Source organism: Bos javanicus, chromosome 9 (genome assembly GCF_032452875.1).
Source record: "Bos javanicus breed banteng chromosome 9, ARS-OSU_banteng_1.0, whole genome shotgun sequence".
Classification (NCBI taxonomy): Eukaryota; Metazoa; Chordata; class Mammalia; order Artiodactyla; family Bovidae; genus Bos; species Bos javanicus.
Genome location: NC_083876.1, coordinates 81,921,525 through 81,941,910, shown reverse-complemented (window position 1 = coordinate 81,941,910; position 20,386 = coordinate 81,921,525). Strand labels below are relative to the sequence as shown.

General features: G+C 34.9%; 1 protein-coding gene across 13 annotated transcripts in view; it reads right to left on the bottom strand.

The window, feature by feature from the left end:
• Window positions 1-20,386, bottom strand: part of UTRN (utrophin) — a 555,367-nt gene that overhangs the window by 230,470 nt on the left and 304,511 nt on the right. The gene's annotated exons all lie outside the window — the stretch shown is intronic.

Here is a 20,386-nt window from a genome sequence, read left to right as displayed (position 1 = left end):
TTAAAAGAGTGCAGGAATTCACTTAAATTTTTGCTAACCTGACTCTCACTGGAACTGAATGAGATTTGGAATTCCAGCAGACTACAGCTATCTTTTGTTGCTTTCCACATGCAATGTAATTGCCCTTTTCAGCTTCATGTCCTCTGGAATTGAAATGGCTTGCATACCTGGGCTTACTACTTACAAAAGAAAAAGAGATCTTTAAGCAAAAAATAATGAGTTCAATTACAAGATGGCTTAGATTCTGACAAAGAAAAAATATTTGAGAGTAAAATTGATGAGACACCAGGACAGGCTAACAAACAGAGCTGCACAATCATTCTTCTTGAACACTATTTTTTAAAAAAAGATATTATTTTTTTTAAGTTACTGTCTTCTTCCTTTGGAAGACTCTGACCTTGTGGAATGTCTCCTTAAGTTAGAGTCTGTGAGAACATTATTGAGTATCATGACAGATAACAATTAAACATCATAAATCCTTTTCTGTAGGCAAAATCTGGTTACATTCACTGTTGTGGACTTTCAGTATTGAAAAACTGTTATACACTGGGACAAAAGAGATTTTTCCCAGGAACACTGTCCTCAAAGTAATATTAATTAAATTGGTACCACAGTAAGAAGATGGTAAATTCCTGTCCTTAGGTCTGGAGAAGTGGCAGTAGCTTAATCAAGTTTTCTAATGTCTCTAAAGAAAGCTGAGTGCTGAAGAATTGATGCTTTTGAACTGCGGTGTTGGAGAAGACTCTTGAGAGTCCCTTGGACTGCAAGGAGATCCAACCAGTCCATCCTAAAGGAAATCAGTCCTGAATATTCATTGGAAGGACTGATGCTGAAGCTGAAACTCCAGTACTTTGGCCACCTGATGCAAAGAGCTGACTCATTTGAAAAGACCCTGATGCTGGGAAAGATTGAGGGCAGGAGGAGAAGGGGATGACAGAGGATGAGGTGATTGGATGGCATTACTGACTCAATGGATATGAGTCTGAATAAACTCCAGGAGTTGGTGATGGACAAGGAGGTCTGACATGCTGCAGTCCATGGGGTCGCAAAGAGTCGGACATGTCTAAGTGACTGAACTGAACTGAATGTCTCTAAGAAAGCAAATGCCTCAAAAAACAAAAAGAGAAAAGAAAAGAAATGCCTCAGAAAAAAATGGTGGCCAACAGAGAAAAACACAGAAGAACAAAATCTGTAACAAATCTTTGACAAGGTTCTAGAGAAAAAAAAAAAAATATATATATATATATATAATTTATTTCTGTATATATATATATATATATGCACAGACATATATATATATGTATATACATATTTAAACAGAAAAGGCTCTACCAGGAGATCAAAGTCACCACGTGGTACAGTAGAAGCCCCCCACTTTGGGCTCACTTGAGGCTTGGTGGGCGACACATCCCTCTACCAGTCGGGATTCACAGGTCAAGAATCAATGGGATACATGTCAAATTAATCTAATTGACTTCATGAGCTCCAATAAGTTTTTAAGTTTATATTGACACCAAATCTCATATTATGAACTGCAGGATAAATGATCAAGATAAGAGAATATGATCAGGGGAAAATTGTGTGCTGCAGGTTTGGGGGGAGGTGGATTGTTAACTGGGTGGGAATCTAAATCGAGTAGGCTCAAACACACAAAGATCCAATTCAAGGGTGCTGGATAACATATGTTTATGACAATTTGGATCAGTGCTAGTTTGATCCACTGGAGAGACAAGCTTTAGGACCAGATCAATTTAGAGATAAGGTCTGAAGACTATTTTAAATATAATACAAGGCATTCATACAAAAATGCATATTTATTGAAATAAGAAAACAGAAAACTAGTAAAAATATTGAAAATGTCAGTACATTGCGTGGCACTTAAACTGAGCATTAGCTAATTTTAAATGATTGCTTTCTCCTCCAAAGCTGCCAATATTGCCAGCAACAGATGTTGTTACTGAAAATGCTAATTATTATATGCCCTAGCCACCATCTAGCTCTCTCTCTGTCTCTCTCTTTTTTGTTTTGTATTAGCAACTACATCTGTGCATGTATAAACTGCTTATGATTTGAAATTGTGTTTTGTGTAGGATGACATCACAAAATCAATATAGCAAAGAGATCACTTATTTTATTTCCCAATATTAGATACTGTTTTATAAATAGTACTGAATAAAATGAAGTTCATCTATGGTCTCTGATTTTGTCACATTTCAGGTCAATGGGTTATAATCAGAATTTATTTCCATTAAGTTCTAATAAACAAATACCCTCAAAATATCAATAAAATGTTAAGACATAGAAAAAGGTCACAAAATACATTCCATGTTTAACTTTCCAAGAAAGAGTCACTGCCGTATGAACTTAAATATCATTAAAACAGGTATACACCTTAAATATTACTCTTTTTAGCAACTCAGAAAGGCAAACATTTACAAAGAAAAGGGAGATCCAAAATTAGACTAGACAGCTGTCTGAAACCCTAAAATAATTTCTCCTGTTTCATTTCTAAATATCTTAGATACCAAAAAACTTACTTAACCTGCATTTATACTAATGAAATCTGAAAATGAAAATTTATCACTTTATACCTGGTATTAAATTCAGTTGTTAGATATAAAAGATTGAAGGTTTAAAAAAACACTGCACACACTAAAGTTAAAGGATTCTGAGATTCGATACCAAAAACAGGTGACGCAATTAATAGAATATTGATTCATTTCTAAGTAATTTTCTACAAGTAGTTGACAGGTTATTTCTTGCCAAAGTGATGATAAGGGGAAAGTTATTCAGTCATAATGAAAGAAGAATGGGAACAGATCTGGAATTGAAGTTTAACAATGATATTGCAGGGGAAGTTCTATTATCAATGCCCTGCCTAGCAACTGATATTCTACCCTAATTTATTCCAAATACTTTTGAATATCTATTATGTGCCAATGCTGGCTATCAAGGCTGTGATTTTCTGTGCATAGCAAACCTTTGACAGATGCACTATACAATTTTGATGCATAGAAAATCTATTTTTGTTATAAATTTTGTACCCTGCTGTTTTGAATATAACTGTCAGAAATAAGTGATGAATTGAATAAGTCCTATGAGTTGGTACAAAGGCAATTCAACGAAGTCTAAGACCCAGAGATAATATCAAACTCTTGCCAAAGAGAGATCCGTATTTACTGTGAACTTGGAAGAACCTTTTCAGGGCAGTAGAATTTTACTCGATGGCAGCAGAGCTGTAGGGGAGCCAAGGATAGACAGTGATGAACGGATCTTTCCATAAACAGTGCAAGAGATTAGGCTCAGATCAAATACTTGCAGACTTTAATTTTCATCTCTCTCTCTCCTTCTCTCTCTCTCTTTTTGGACTACAATTGCTTTACAATGTTGTGTTAGTTTCTGCTATACAACAAAGTGAATCAGCTGTATGCTTACATATATCACCTTTCTCTTGATGTAGGTATACATATATCCCATCTCTCTTCTACTTCCCATTCTTTGTTCTTTCATAATTATGATGATCTTTCTGAAGACCATTAGGGGAGGGACAACTACAGCATTTTTGAGAGAGCTCCTACATGTGCATGTTATGTAGGACTCTTGCCATGTAGAGTCTGTCTTATGGACAACTCTTGGAGATACGAATTACTATATCCCCATCCCACCCATCTAGGTCATTACAGAGCACCGAGCTAAGCTCCCTGTGCTATACAGCAGGTTCCCACTAGCTAACTATTTTGCCCATTGTAAACTACATATGTCAATCTTATTGTCCCAATTCATCCCACCCTCCCCTCGCCCCATGTCCACAGGTCCATTTGCTACATCTGAGTCTTTATTCCTGCCCTGCTAGAGTTTGACATACAGAGAGAAGTAAGTCAGAAAGAGAAAAACAAATAGTTTATACCTTTTTAAAGCCATCAAAACATACTACCAAACTGCAATATTTAGAATTAATCAACAATCACAAAATGCCCTATCCATTACATTGGAGAGAGATGATGGAAGAAGGACAAAAGAACGTATCTTTTATGGAACTCATTGAAACAGAAAAGTACAGTGGTGGCTGGCAGAGGCTGAGGAGTCGGGGGAATGGGGAGATGTTGGTCAGAGGGAACAAGCTTTCAGTAATAAGAGGAATAAGTTCCAGGGATCTATGGTATAGCATGCTGACTAAAATTAACAATACCGTATTATCAGTACATGTTATATGTCAATTATATATGAACATGAGCCTATAATTTTATGAAGTGTTTAAATAACACTAAATTGTTTAAACCCTTAAAATCAGATCATTGATTTCTTAAGACTAGATCATTCACAATCAGGTGTAACAGAAGTTACACCTACCTCCCATTCTTCATTTTCTCTCATAATCCTGGTGATCTTTCAGAAGACCATTAGGGGAGGGACAACTAAAACATTTTTGAGAAAGCTCCTACATTTGTATGAGGGACTCTTGTCATGCAGAGTCTGTCTAATGGACAACAGAGATATGAATTACTGTGCATACCACATAGATGTGGAAACAGGGTTCATATTCATATAGCTTAAAAGTGACAAAAGAGAGTGTCATCAAAGACTTTGGAATTACATGGAAAGAGAAGTAGAGATAAAGATGCAGAGGTAGACAAAAATCTATATTCTAGAAGGCCTTATATTTCAACCATACCTAAAAGCACTTAATTCAAACATTTTGTTTATTTAAATATTATGAGAATACGAATATTGATACCCTATTCCTGTGTCAGGAGCAGACTAGATCCTTTCAGAATTAATTTAAAATATATGTAAATTCCCAAGGAAATATTAATTGCTTAAATAAAGCTAAGACTATGCTTGTAACTTCTGCTTTTATATTGAGGACTAACAGATATATCTGCAAATCAGCATCTTTAGCAAACAGTGGAATATCTGATCTTTTTCATAGATGTCAAAACTTTTTACTCTAGAAACTGAGGCATGCGATTTTGTTCTCAAATACCCAGGAAACTACTTCATAACTTCAGTGACGGAACTGCTTTCTAAGGAATTTGAATCCATAACATCAACTAGATGTTGGCCAGGTATTGATATATCAAACAGATATAAAACAGTTCAAAGAAAATTCAAATTTTTTCATAGAAAAAGGGCCAAATAAATATAAGAAAAAATTCTTACAGGTCGTCCGTGATTTCAATGTAAAACTATCAAATCAACATGTATCTTAAATTATAAAATTCATGGCTCACAAGAGTATGATGAAATCAGTAGCCTCATATATTCAGTCAGTTCAGTTCAGTAGCTCAGTCCTGTCTGACTCTTTGTGACTCATGGACTGCAGCACACCAGGCTGCCCTGTCCATCACCAACTCCTGGAGCTTACTCAAACCCATGCTCATTAAGTCAAAGACGTCATCCAACCATCTCATCCTCTGTCTTCCCCTTCTCCTCCCACCTTCAATCTTTCCTAGCATCAGGGTCTTTTCCAATGAGTTAGTTCTTCACATCAGGTGGCCAAAGTACTGGAGTTTCAGCTTCAGTATCAGTCCTTCCAATGAATATTCAGGACTAGTTTCCTTTGGGATGGACTGGTTGGATCTCCTTGCAGTCCAAGGGACTCTCAAGAGTCTTCTCCAACACCACAGTTCAAAAGCGTCAATTCTTCGGCACTCAACTTTCTTTATAGTGCAACTCTCACACCCATACATGACTACTGGAAAAACTAGCGCTCTGACTAGATGGACCTCTCATACATTATAGGAGTACATCTGGGAACAGTCCACCTGCCAGTGTACAACTTTTGATCCAGCAGAACGACTTACACGAATTCATCCTAACAAAAAATTACAGTCCACTAGAGTCAGATCTTTGTATAGAAAGAATCCACTGCAACATTATAAAGTCAAACAGAAAAAAGGCATTTTTCCAGTTTACAAAGTACAGTGGAATATCTAATATTACCATAAAAAAATCATGATCTTTTAATATAAAGAAATATAAAAAAGCTTATAAAATACTATTATGAGAGGAAGAAAGAAATCAGTATTCAAAAAGACAAAAGCACAATATAAAATGATTCCAAATTTGTATAAATATGCTTTACATAAATACATTTATACAAAGAAAAGTAAAGTTAAATAGAGAAAGGCAATAACTTCCCCTCCTGAGCAGCAGAATTAACTGGTAAGTTTTATTTTCTTCTTCCTTTCTTTCTGCATTTTACAAGAAGAGCACTTTCTCTTTAATATATTCAAGAGTAAAAATGTAAATGCTATCTTTAAAACTAATGAAATCTGTTTCAATTTGCCAAACAACATTCAAGGTGGTTTGCTATATATATGCACATATGTGTTTAAAGCTGACTGTCATTACTGTCTTTGATGACAGAATAATTTTCAAATTTTAAAAACAATTTTTATACCAACTTTTTCAAGATGAAAAACCAAGGCTCAGCAAGGTAAGTGCTGTGAGCAAGGTAAGACCATTTCACTCAACACAACACAACTTTTGTGTCCAGAAAGATGATCTCTTCATTCCCCTTCCAAGGTTCCCTCTACTATCTCTTGCTGCTTCAGAAGTAGTCATTCCACTGTATCTGGGGATGAATGGTTCCAGGACTATTAGAGATAATAAAATCCATAGATGTTCAAGTCTCTTATATAAAATGGCATAGTATCCACACACATCCTCTCACCTTCCCACATACTTCAAATCACCTCTAGATTATTTATAATAACATACTGTAATGTAAATCCTATGTACACTCTTGTAAGTACAATGTAATACTATGTAAATAGTTGCTGTGTGTGTGTGTTAGTAGCTTAGTCGTGTCTGACTCTTTGCGATCCCACGGACCATAGTCTATCAGGCTCCTCTGTTCATGGGATTCTCCAGGCAATAATACTGCAGTGGATATGAACCCTCATCTCCCATATTCAAAGGCTGGGGATATCACAAATTCAAGTTATGATTTTTGGAAATTTCTGGAATTTTTTTCTTTTCAAATATATTTGAGCTGTGGTTGGTAGAATCTATGGATGCAGAACCTGCAGATAACAAGGATCAACTATATCTTAATTCTTTATTTAACCTCTCAAAAGATGTTTTCAATGTAAAATGATAACATGGAGAACTATTTAAATGAGTACCTCCTCAATTCCTTCCAGCCCTAATCTACCATCCTATTTCCTGATACACACTTGTCCTAAATAGGTATATATCAGGAAATGGGGTGGTGGAGTCCAGGTCTTCAATTTCTGGTTTTTATTAAAGCAAATACTCTACTATTTTACATCACTTTGAGCCTCAAATGAGATTTCTCCCAGATTGCAATAAATATTTGCTAATTTTGATTTAATTTAAAGAGCAGGGAGGTTAATCAAGAGCAATTAATCAAGAGCACACACTACATGTTACAAATAAATAAATATGTTTTGAAATCTCACAACAACTCTTCCAGTTATTTATAGTCTCAGAATATGCCATTCCAATTCAGTCTTAGAAAATAGTATAAAACGTGTTCCATATAATTTTCAGCAAATAAGGAGCAACTCTAAGTTTCAACTATTACAATTTCTATCATTTCTTCACCAGATGAGAAATTTCAGTTTATCTGGCAATGCGAAAAGTATTATGGATATTGAGGTATAAAAGACAAAAAGCTTAAAGATAATAGCACACGTCCTGAAAGAAACCACACCATATGTGATTAAGTCATATTATAAAGCAGCAGCTTTAAATGTCAACTCATAAGAAATGGGAAAAATTAAAACAAAAAGATGCAAATATAAATAGTTTTTATAATAATCTACCAGGAGTAAATTGCTTTTGTGATAAAGTTTGTGTGTCTTTCCCAAGACAGGATTAAGAAATTAAGAATTTCATCTTGATAAACTTCTACCAACTAAGATAAATGTGAAAGTCAAAGACATTATGTCAATACCCAAAATGAAAAGGCCCTCCTCAACAGAAGTTATCAGTTCCAAACAGGATTTGGAAAATCTTATTAAATAGGGGTGCAAATCAAACTTTCCTACTGCACTGAATTTTTAAAAATAAATGCTTTCATAAAAGACAATCTTCTTTCTAATCTCTATAGGAATTACTAAACTATAATAAATGAGGGTGTCAACACTACAGATTTCCTGCCTTGGGAAGTCACAAACTTTAGCTGTAGGCATGTATAGCTTTTGTAAAAGGAAAAATGAGAATTTTAAAATGCCTTTTGTTCAAATTGAAATGACCTAAAAGAATGAAAAGCTACAGAGCAAATATTGACCACCAGGTAAAAAGTCAAGACACTTTTAAACTAGTTTGTATTTGTCACAGTCTTCAGTTGACAAAATGTGAAAAAAGCACAAAGAGGGCAGTTGCATTTTTTAAAAAGATCCTCAACAGTTATGTCTGGAGAGTTTCAAGTAATCTCTTCAACCATTATCAGAGTAGAGTTGCTGCTGCTTTTGAAACATTTTATCAATGGCACCCCACTCCAGTACTCTTGCCTGGAAAATCCCATGGATGGAAGAGCGTGGTAGGCTGTGGTCCATGGGATCGCTAAGAGTCGGACACAACTGAGCGACTTCACTTTGACTTTTCACTTTCATGCACTGGAGAAGGAAATGGCAACCCACTCCAGTGTTCTTGCCTGGAGAATCCCAGGGATGGGGGAGCCTGGTGGGCTGCCGTCTATGGGGTTGCACAGAGTTGGACACGACTGAAGCGACTTAGCAGCATCATGAAAATACCCAAGCATACAGAATAGTTGAAAGAATGGTATACTGCCATATACTGACAACCAGACTTAACAACTGGTAAGATGTTACCATATGGGTTCTAGCTAAAGAGATATATTTTATTTATTTATTTTGGGGAATCATTTCCAGATAAATCATTCATACCAACTACTTGATTCAACTGATGTCTGTCCATCTCAGGAATCTATAAAATATACTTTTATAATACAGTCCCATAAAACCCCCAAAATAGAATATACCCTTATCAAAACAGTTCAACCACTGCCACTATTAATAGGTCCTAGGACAAATCACTTAACCTCTCCAAGCCTCTGTCTTCTCATCTTTAAAAAATGAGGGAGCTAAACTTGAACATATCCAATGTCACCTTTGGTTATGGGCTTCCTTGGTGGCTCAGACAGTAAAGAATCTGCCTGCGACGTGGGAGACCTGGGTTCGATCCCTGGGTTGGGAAGATCCCCTGGAGGAGAGCATGGCAACCCACTCCAGTATCCTTGCCAGGAGAATCCCATGGACAGAGGAGCCTGGCGGGCTACAGTCCTTGGGGTCGCAAAGAGCTGGACACAACTAAGCACACAAGCACCTTTGGATATAGTGTTTATCATCTCAACACTACAAGAAAACTGCTCTCACTGGTTTCTTCAATCTTGATATGAAATTCAGATAAATCTTAAAACACCTAAAAGGTACAAGACACCTGGTCAGAAGCAGTCCTCTCCCTCACCTCTCAGTGCTGTGGATGCATTTCTGGAAATCACTCCAGCTTTAAAGCAAGGATGACAATGGTACAAGTAAATTATTGAACCATTTAATTGTCTTAAAGTGTTGATTCTCAACTACATGAGATTTCCCAAGATTTTGGTTTACATTATAATTTCTCCAATCATTCATTAGCTTCCTATCAAGATTCACTGCTCAGCTTTTATAAATAAGCATAAGAGGTCATTAGGCTTCCATTAGAAGCAATTACTTCAAAAAGAGCAAATGTTCCCTTTTCTCTCCCTCCACATCACCTATCTCCCACAACGACAGGCTAGGTAATGAAGAAACCTAGGGTTTGCTTCAATTATTAATGCAGAACAGCACTCATTCATTATAGTCATTAATTCAAGTTATTCACTACCTATCAAAAACCTCACTCTCAAAACAGAGATTAGGCCAAAATCATCTGAGAATCATCAGAAGGTTTGATTATTGAAATTCAAGAAAGATCTTCCCCTGAGACTCCCCAAATCTAACACATGGCCACCAGCATCTGAGATAAAAAGTACACAGATTATAAAAATTATGGCTGCCCTAATTTTGTAATTTTTTTTTTTTTTTTTTTTTTTGCCATGTTGTATGACTTGCAAGATCTTAGCTCTCCGACTACAGACTGAACCCGTGCCCTTAGCAGTGAAAGCACAAAGTCCTAACCACTGGACATCCAGGGAATTCCCACTACCCTAATTGTAGATTGAACAAAAATGTCAGAATATTTCTTTTCACTAGATACTGCGGCCTCAGAGGCCATTAGTCACACTCAGAAGACACGGTCCCTTTCATGTAGCTCCAATGGGAATCTAAGTTGTTTGGAAATTGTATGATTTTGCTGGCAGAGAATGTACCTTAAAATGGAAGTTGGCTTGGTGCCCTAGAAAAGAAGAAAAATGAAACAACCCTGCACTGCAGAAAGAGGTGGTCGGTATGCAACATTCTGCCACCTGAGTTGAGACAAACAGAAACTTTTAGCTAACATGTTCTTCCATTATTTCAAAAATTAATCCAGCAGTCAACAATAGTAAAGCATGTGAATAAATACTGTCATGGTTTTTGTTTGCTTGGAGAATAAGAAATTGCAGAAAATCTAATATTTCCATTTAGTAATACTCTAGCCGTACATAGCGGATTCATGAACATTAACTTATCAATCCTATACTATCTTTCTAAAATAAATAGAATGCATATTACTCCCACTATGTAGAAACTGAGGATGGATATACCACTTGAATATTGCAATAGATCAGACAGCAAATAAGACAATCAAACAGAGGTCTTCAGATCCCAAATTCAGCATTTTCCCCATGATATTTCACTTTTAATATACTCTAAAGAACTAACATGATAAATAAATTATACATTTTGTAGTTTACAAATTATTTAGCAAAGAGTGCTGGGCATGGCAACCCACTCCAGCATTCTTGCATGGAGAATCCCCTGGCAGGCTACAATCCATGGGGTCATAAAGAGTTGGACACAACTGAAGCAACTTAGCACACACAGCACAATATAAAGTTTATAAATTGTTTAACCAAAGCTATTCTAATTATTATTAACAATCAACACATTCCAAAACTATCAAATTCTGTAAAATAAAGTCATAAATTTATCACAATAAATTTGAAATATTTTTCCAGTTTTTTAAACCTAACATTTATGGTTTCAAACTCTTACTCCCAATCTAATGCTAAAAAGTAGAAAAGGCAGAAAGTAGATTAGTGGTTCCCTAGGGCTAGAAGGATATGGCTTCTCCAGTAGTCATGTATAGATGTGAGAAATGGACCATAAAGAAGGTTGAGCGCTGAAGAATTGATGCTTTTGAACTGTGGTGTGGAGAAAACTCTTGAGAGTCCCTTGGCTTGAGAGTTCCAGAAAAACATCTACTTCTGCTTTATTGACTATGCCAAAGCCTTTGACTGTGTGGATCACAACAAACTGGAAAATTCTTAAAGAGATGGGACTACCAGACCACATGGCCTGCCTCCTGAGAAATCTGTATGCAGATCGAGAAGCAAGTTAGAACTGGACATGGAACAACAGAATGGTTCCAAATGGGGAAAGGAGTATGTCAAGGCTGCACGTTGTCACCCTGCTTATTTAACTTATATGCAGAGTACATCATGAGGAATTCAGGACTAGATGAAGCACAAGCTGGAATCAAGATTGCCGGGAGAAATATCAATAACCTCAGATATGCAGATGACACCACCCTTATGGCAGAAGAAAAACTAAAGAGCCTCTTGATGAAAGTGAAAGAAGAAAGTGAAAAGTTGGCTTAAAATTCAACATTCAGAAAACTAAGCTCATGGCATCTGGCCCCATCATGTCATGGGAAATAGATGGGGAAATAGTGGAAACAGCGGCTGACTTTATTTTGGGGGGCTCCAAAATCACTGCAGATGGTGACTGCAGCCATGAAATTAAAAGACGCTTACTTCTTGGAAGAAAAGTTATGACCAACCTAGACAGCATATTAAAAAGCAGATGTATTACTTTTCCAACAAAGGTCTGTCTAGTCAAAGCTATGGTTTTTCCAGTAGTCATGTATGGATGTGAGAGCTGGAATATAAGAAAGCTGAGCACCGAAGAATTGATGCTTTTGAACTGTGGTGTTGGAGAAGACTCTTGAGAGTCCCTTAGACTGCAAGGAGATCCAACCAGTCCATCCTAAAGGAAATCAATCCTGAATATTCATTGGAAGGACTGATGCTGAAGCTGAAACTCCAATATTTTGGCCACCCGATGTGAAGAACTGACTCATTGGAAAAGACCCTGATGCTGGGAAAGATTGAAGGCAGGAGGAGAAGGGGATGACAAAGAATGAGATGGTTGGATGGCATCACCGAATTGATGGTCATGAGTTTGAACAAGCTCTGGGAGTTGGTGATGGACGGGGAAGCCTGGTGTGCTGTAGTCAATGGACCGCAGAGTCAGACATGACTGAGTGACTGAACTGAACTGAACTGATGGCTAGGAGGATGGAGGAGAGGAAATAAAGAATCCTCATGAGTAGTGGGTTTCTTTTTGCGGGGGAGTACAAAAACTTTAAAATTTCATTTGTAGCAATAGTTACACAGTCCTGTGAATATACTAAAAAACACTGAATTTTATACTTTGAGTGAATTGTATTGTACGTGAATTACATCTCAATAAAGCTATTTTAAACAGGAAAATAAGGAGTCAAAGTAGAGCATTTTTACTTATAATAACATTACAAATCTAAGGACAAATTGAAATTTGGATTATTTATTCAACATTTATGAATACTTGCTCTATTCAAAACACTCTTTTAAAATAAGATATGACCCCAAATTCAGGAAATTGACAATACTTCAGAAAGCAAGATGGATAGTGAATTTTAATACCAGAGAAAGTTCAATATAAACTATATAAAAAATAAGTACACATAAAATGTAATGGATACTAGAGTGATCCCCTGGAAATTTAAATATGTAGCCAAGTATCACTTGGCTGTGTGATCTTGGGAGCATAAAATAATATATTAAAGCACATTAAGAACAAAGCTCTACATAAATGTAAATGCACTGTTTTCTCATAAGTAAAATGAAAAAAATGGTAAAATAATTTCTACAATTTTTATATACTCTAAAGTCTTATAAGTCTACAATTTAGATTAATGCTAGACAAACTGATTTCTATCATGAATTATTTTTCATTTTTGCTTGAAAAATTGTGTCAATGTCTCATCAACGGAGTATAACTATTTTTGTCACTATTATACCGAAATGACTCACATGCAAAGGAAGGTCATTTCATTTAAGGGAGACATTCAGAAGAACTGTTTTCTTATTTCAAAGATGTGAATATTGAATAATTTCAATATTATTCAATAATTTTTAATTTTAGAATGCTATCTTGGAAATGCTCTCCATGTTTGAATATCTCCAATATTCACAAACAATTTTTCTTTAAAACTGGTCTAAATTTTGGAAAAAGTCAAAAGTCAATGACATTTGACTGGCATTCAAAAGAGTAATTCTTTTTATTAAGATGAAAATATTGATAAATGAATTTCATATCCTGATAAACAAGTACCCAGTGTTCTCTGAATACAGTCAGCACACTTCTATTGCCTATGTCTTTGCTCATTAAAGGTTTATTTCCAGAATTCTCTATTCAATTCTACCTACTCTCAAGATCTCTATTAAATTTTACCTTTCTCTAAACTCTTCTCTTACATTTTCAAGTCAAAATATACTCTCTACTATGTTCAGACAGGTTTGAACTTTATTGTATGCTATTTGTCACATTCCATTTAGACAGTGTTTGGGTTCCCAGCACAGCACCTGGAATTCAGATAGTTTGGAATAGACTATTTGGTCCCAAAATTCAGTAAATCAGTTAACATCACTATATTTTAGTTTATATTATACAACATGGTTTCATTTTTCATCTGAAGATTTCATAAAATAGTTTTAAATGATATCACCTATTTTCTGGGAAGATATAGGAAAGGAGAATTCAAGCTGCCAGTAGGCATGTAAATAGTTTGTCTTGCCAGGGGAAAATTTTGCAATATATAGGAAATGTCATTAAATGCAAATCTGATCCAGTTATCCTATTCTATAATGCAAATATATCCAGGAGATAATCAGGATGGTCTCAATGATTTATGATGATGTTCACCACAGAATTATTTATCATGAGAACACTGGTTATAACCTAATTATCTAACCATAACGGATCCCTTAAATAAATTATCCTTCAATAGAATTTATATTTACCCCATTAAAAAACCACAATACAACAAAATGTTTAATGACATGGAGAAAAATTAATGGCTTGTAATGTTTGGACGTGAGTTTGAGTGAACTCCGGGAGATGGTGCTAGACAGGGAGGCCTGGCATGCTGCGGTTCATGGGGTCACAAAGAGTCGAACACGACTGAGCAACTGAACTGAACTGAATGTTTAAAAAGAAGGTTATAGAATTCCAGGGAAAACCTAATCATAAATAACAATTCCTTTGCTTTCATATCACAATCACACAGGCATGAGTGTTGCAAATTGCCCAGAAGCTCCATGCCAGGTAGGCACACGCCCACCTTCATTTTTAAAAAATTCTGAGTAAATATGATTTCAGATAATGTTTTCAAGCAAAAAAATGCAATACTTTTGGTACAGAAACTTTAAATTATGAATCAAAAACCAAAATCAACTGTATTAATTTGCATTAAAATGAACCAATCCATCTTCTTAGACCCACAAAATGAGCCTATTAAAAAGCATCCAGTGAACCAATTTCAATAAGAACAAAGTCTTTATCCTCTTAGAGTTATATAGCCAGAACTGAAATATCAAAATATCTTTAAAAAGAACATTTTTCACTTTGCTTAAACTTCCAGGAGAAAACAACTACATCTCCACCTCACAGAACTGGCAGCAATAAAGCATCCATTACAGATGATCTGTTTCCTCATCTGTAAAATGAAATGGCGGAACTCAATGGTTTCCCACATCTCCTCTTGCTCCAGGATTCTCTAGCTCATGTCTTAAAGGATACTGCTAACTGCTGCTAAGTCACTTCAGTCGTGTCCGACTCTGTGTGACCCCATAGACGTCAGCCCACCAGGCTCTCCTGCCCCTGGGATTCTCCAGGCAAGAACACTGGATTGGGTTGCCATTTCCTTCTCCAATGCATGAAAGTGAAAAGGTGAAAGTGAAATCATTCAGTCGTGTCTGACTCTTAGCGACACCATGGACCACAGCCCACCAGGCTCCTCCGTCCATGGGATTTTCCAGGCAAGAGTACTGGAGTGGGGTGCCATTGCACTCTCCTTAAAGGATACTAGCAGAAATTTATATAACTGAAAATGAAATGTACATAAATTTAGAAATAATACTATTACTTAGTTAATGTGACTTCTCTTTCTATATCTTCAATAATGCATGGTTCATTTTAGTCCAGTATAATTCCTAAAACTATCTGAAGTTAAGTGTAAAAAGACACTGAATCTGGAATCAGAAAGACTGGGTTTAGTTTAGGTTGTACCACATATTAGCTGAGCAATTACTGGCATATTTCTTAACCTACCAATTTATAAAATCTGTTTCTCCACTTGCTAAATGGGAATAGTGACAAATTTCTTTCCTACCTTGCTCTTAAGGAAAAATAATCATGTAGTAGTTAATTAATGCCATATGTATTAATGATGACATATATGAGAAAATGCACTGTAAATTCTCACACACTCTAAAAATAAAAATAAACTGCACCAGTAGTAACAAGACTTTTTTCAGTCATGGAAGCTTGAAGTTATTTTATTGCTGTTCAATTTTCCTAAAGCAAAAGTAAAATAGTCTATTGTGGGAACAGTTCAATGTGTTCTTCCATTTGATTCTTTCCCAAACTTCTTACTTAAGCTTTAACTAGCCATACATTCATATTGGCTTATTATTTATTAAGCATTTAAAGGTTCTTTCTGCTTTTATAAGTGAGCTTTGTTATAAATTAATCTTCTAGAATTTCACAGAACTGAACAAACTAGAAGAAGAAAAATGAAAAGAAATCCTCTGATGCACTTCATATGCTTTCCAATTTCAATTATTTGGATTCATTTACCTTGCCCAGAAATGAATATACTTTGTGAAACTGAGCAAGCTACCATAGCATGAAATTTTCTCTATTCTTCTATCTCTGTGGTAGGAGTTCTACTAATTGCTTATTTTAGAGGGCTAAAAATAAACTACCAAATATACAAAGAGAAACAGGAAGTGCTCACAGTCACTACTAAGGGGAGTGGATAATATCTGTACATTTAAAACCTATCAGTGCATTCCTCTTGGAAATTTCCCCTTGAAGTTTAATAAACTTTATCCCTAGGTTAAACACAAATCACCAATATTTTAGTTTAAAATTTCAATACTCTAAAGGAGATCTTTTATCCATAGTCATAATGCTATACCAATGCTGTCAAAATGGCTGTTTGTCCCCGATTTCTAGATTACAAATCTAGACTTAAGCAAATAATGATATCCTGGCTGTTAAAAAAGCAATTTAGAAGGCAATCCTGTTGAATGGTTTCAATTATTTTTTAGTTAATTGGAAAACCATTACCTCATATCTGATTATACTGCCTTAGCTAAAAGTCACTAATAGCATGAGTTTTCTGATTAACAAAATGTTAATTTGATAACTTTTTAAAAATAATTTTGAGATACACATTGACTTGAGGAGCTATGTAAAATACAGATCAGGAAGTCATATAAATAATGCTGCCGCTTTTGGAAGCCAGAAGAAAATATCTGATGACAAATAGGGAGGTAGATACCGTCTTTCTTGACCCGTTGCACTTTAAGCTGTAATCTGAACCCACTGAGCAAGAAGAAACACAGTTGAGAGTAAGGAATGTAAACTTCCCAGGTGTCCCTACAGCCTTGAGGCCACAGACGCAGCACACTGATGGAGATGGGCAAGATATACGTCAGTCCTTCCACATTTGGCATTTTCCTCCCATTAAATATCTCAGCCTTCCAAAATTTTTGAACTATCCAAAATGTGTTTATCATATAACCAAGAAGAGACAGTCTTTTTGTGATCAACTGGAGTTCTGCCTCCAGGCGAGAAACCACGACTCTGACCATTCTTAGAGTTCAAACAATATGTGTATGATTTGATTATGGAAAGAAACTGAGGGAATCTAAGAGATGACCATCAAATATCTACATCTCAACACTCAAATAAAGACAAAGTAAAGTTCTATCACCCTAGAACACTGGAGGATTTAATTATTCAACAAATGCAAATTTTCCACCTGCAAAAGAGGACATTTAAAGGAATAAAAAATATAAAATGTAGCTATATGGAGTGTAAATCATTTGAAAATATGCCATTCCACTCTCTATATTCTTTAAAAATGCATCATCAATCTTAACTACCTCTAAATAAAGGGGGCCCCCATATGTAGATGAGAAGTGGTACATAAACTTAATTCATCAGTGAATCTGAAACTCTATTCAGAGATCATGCACCTCTGTCATCATATACCCTTGTGTTCTGGCACCATAAGCTTCCACATAGCTCTGTGTTGTCTACATGCAAACATACACACTACACACAATGCAAGACATTTGTAGACATCACCTATCAATCCCGATTTCTGGGGGGCATCTTCCCATCTCTGTTGTTCACAAAGTACTCAGAGGCAGCTGCTCTGGTACCACAGAAGACACGGTTTTTCAGAGAGGACTGAGATCAGTACAGTTCTGAAAATCTGAGTCCTCCAGAAGACTAGGCTAAGAATAGTCAGAGTTTCACTGTAAGGATGAATCAGTAGTTACCAAAATGGTGTGTGTATATATCACATAGGAAGAAAAAGACAACCAACTGGGTTGCAAGAAGAGAACAGTAGAAAGTATACTCTACTAATTTTTTAAATGCTTAAATCATGAGGAATCCAATTTATAACACTAATTTTATATCTTTCTCATTTTTCTATAATGGTTAATATATCAATCTACTTTACAAACAGTTGCTTTTACCATGTCCTCAAATATTTCCATATCAAATATTTTATGAAAGTTGGCACTAAGGAAAAGAATGGCACTATAAAACATAAATTTATTCAGTTTCTAGTGCAAAGATTTAGTGATGAAATATCCCCAAATAATCAGATAATGAAAACAAATAAAAGTCCATTTTATTTTTTAATCATTTACATTTACCTTTGCTTTTACTGTACTCTATTAGGAGAAAAAATATCTTGATAGTCATTAATATTTTAAAGGAACTAAGCAATCAAAACCAAATCTGGAAAAATTAGCATCCAGTATAAGACGATTTTAGGTCATCAGGGCAATTTCAATGTTGTTAATTATACCTTCAAGCAAGCAGCACTTATTTTTCAGTTTCCCATCTAAATTTTATGTATAACCAGAAAGAAATATTTTAAGTGCCAAAAATACTAGTGAAAGTGTAAATAGGTTAAGAGAAGGGAAAAAGTATATTTTAACTCCAAGAGTTATAAATTCCAAGTGCTTCTTTTCACTCCTCCCTAATCTTCAAAACATACAGGAAAAAAAAAGAGAGAGAGAATATTCAACACAAATTTCCAGTTCTGTCATACATAAGCTATTTTCTTACAGATAAAAGGTATATAAATAAATATAAGCAAAAAAAGAGACAGTATCAGAAAGGAAAAGGTCCGATGAAAGGCTGAATTTCCACTTAATATGTAAAAACAGAGATCCTAAATAAAAATTTAAAAGAGGGATAAACTAGATTTCAAAACACAAATATGAATTTAAAATAGTCATTTTCTCAACACTATTTCCAATTCATTTCAGTCTGTAAATGTACTTACAATAGACTGCCTCTACATTTTTATGAAGAAACACTGCAACTTAGAGCATTTCCTAAGAAACTAAATTTAGAGAATGTAGGAGGTAATAAGGAAGTGATATTCATGATAGCATTTAAAATGTAAGGGGTAAAAAATTTACAGTGTCTTAAAGTAAACAAACACCAAACTTATTTAAACTTTTAAGTATTATACACAGAACACTACTGATAATTAAAATACAATAAAGTACTTTTGATTGGTATAGATATTTCACTTATGTCAGTATTTCAGATGGCACTTGTTTATTAATATGCAATTCTGCAACCAAAATTTTTATTTACATTATATCAGCTAATATAGTTCAGTAATTAAGATCAGTTCTCAAAATATAACCAAGCAAATAAAATATATCCATTACTAAGTGATTTATTTCCTAGTAATTTGCCACTTCCTATTTTAGATATCTAGTTCTTCAGCCAAATTTCATATATCACTGACTTACATTGACACCTGCTGGAAAGTACTGGAATTGTTTATTTCTCATTTCATTATCTGGACAGTTGTTAATTTTACTTTTGAGAAAAAAAAATGTGAAAGATAAAAAACTGAGAATAATGCAAATTTTAATTTTTTAAGAGAAAAAAGTAACATTTAATTCTAAACATTTAAATTGTAGTGGTTTCTTTAGGAAATTAAAATCTCAAGAAGTCAGCCCAAAGAGTATTTCAGTTGAGAACTAACTTATCCAAGGACTTTATTAACTTAAGTTGTACTAATTTGGGAAGTAATTATGAAACTAAGCAAACTTCTCCAGTATTTGAACTTCTGCCTTTCATCTTAAGACCATCTTAATACCTTGGTCACATGACTTGAGGAAACTATCTAATTTTGTGAAAGTACACATACAAATAGATGAGAAAAAAGATCCAGTTAATGAAACAGGATGTTTTATATATTCATACTTTCAGATAAAATGATAAACTAATGAGTTAGTGAGTGAGCTTTTCTTCTCTATTATCAAAACTGCCTATTTATGAACTATATAAACATTTCACCAGGATAAATTTATTACCTGAAGTGAACCAAAACATAAAACATTTTGAATAAATAATTTATGAATTTTTACAAGTTAAGTTGTATTAAGTTTTAATGAACTTCAAATGAAAACGCTTCTATTTCTGCAAAGAATGCCCATCACCATAATCTGTCTGCTTAAACTTTTCAAAAAAATAAAAAGATTCCAGACAGAAATACATTTAATTGGCCAAAATGTAAGAAACAACAATATATGATAAAGTTAACAGAATTCTGCTTTCCCCTGTCTAACCCACTGCCATATAATAAGCATGATTTAGGTGCTCAGACATGTCATATTTTATAATGTCAGAAAAATAACATTGCCCTAGAGACAGCTGTTTGAATTATAAATGACTTTGGCCAACAGGGCAACAAGATACATTCTCGGGAATGGTACTAAGAACATGATATGAAGGAAGAATATTGTACTGCGGTGCTGGATAAATTTCTTCAGCATTCCAGTTATAACTCCCCCCTTTCTTTTTCATACCAAATCACTCCAATTTCTGACAAA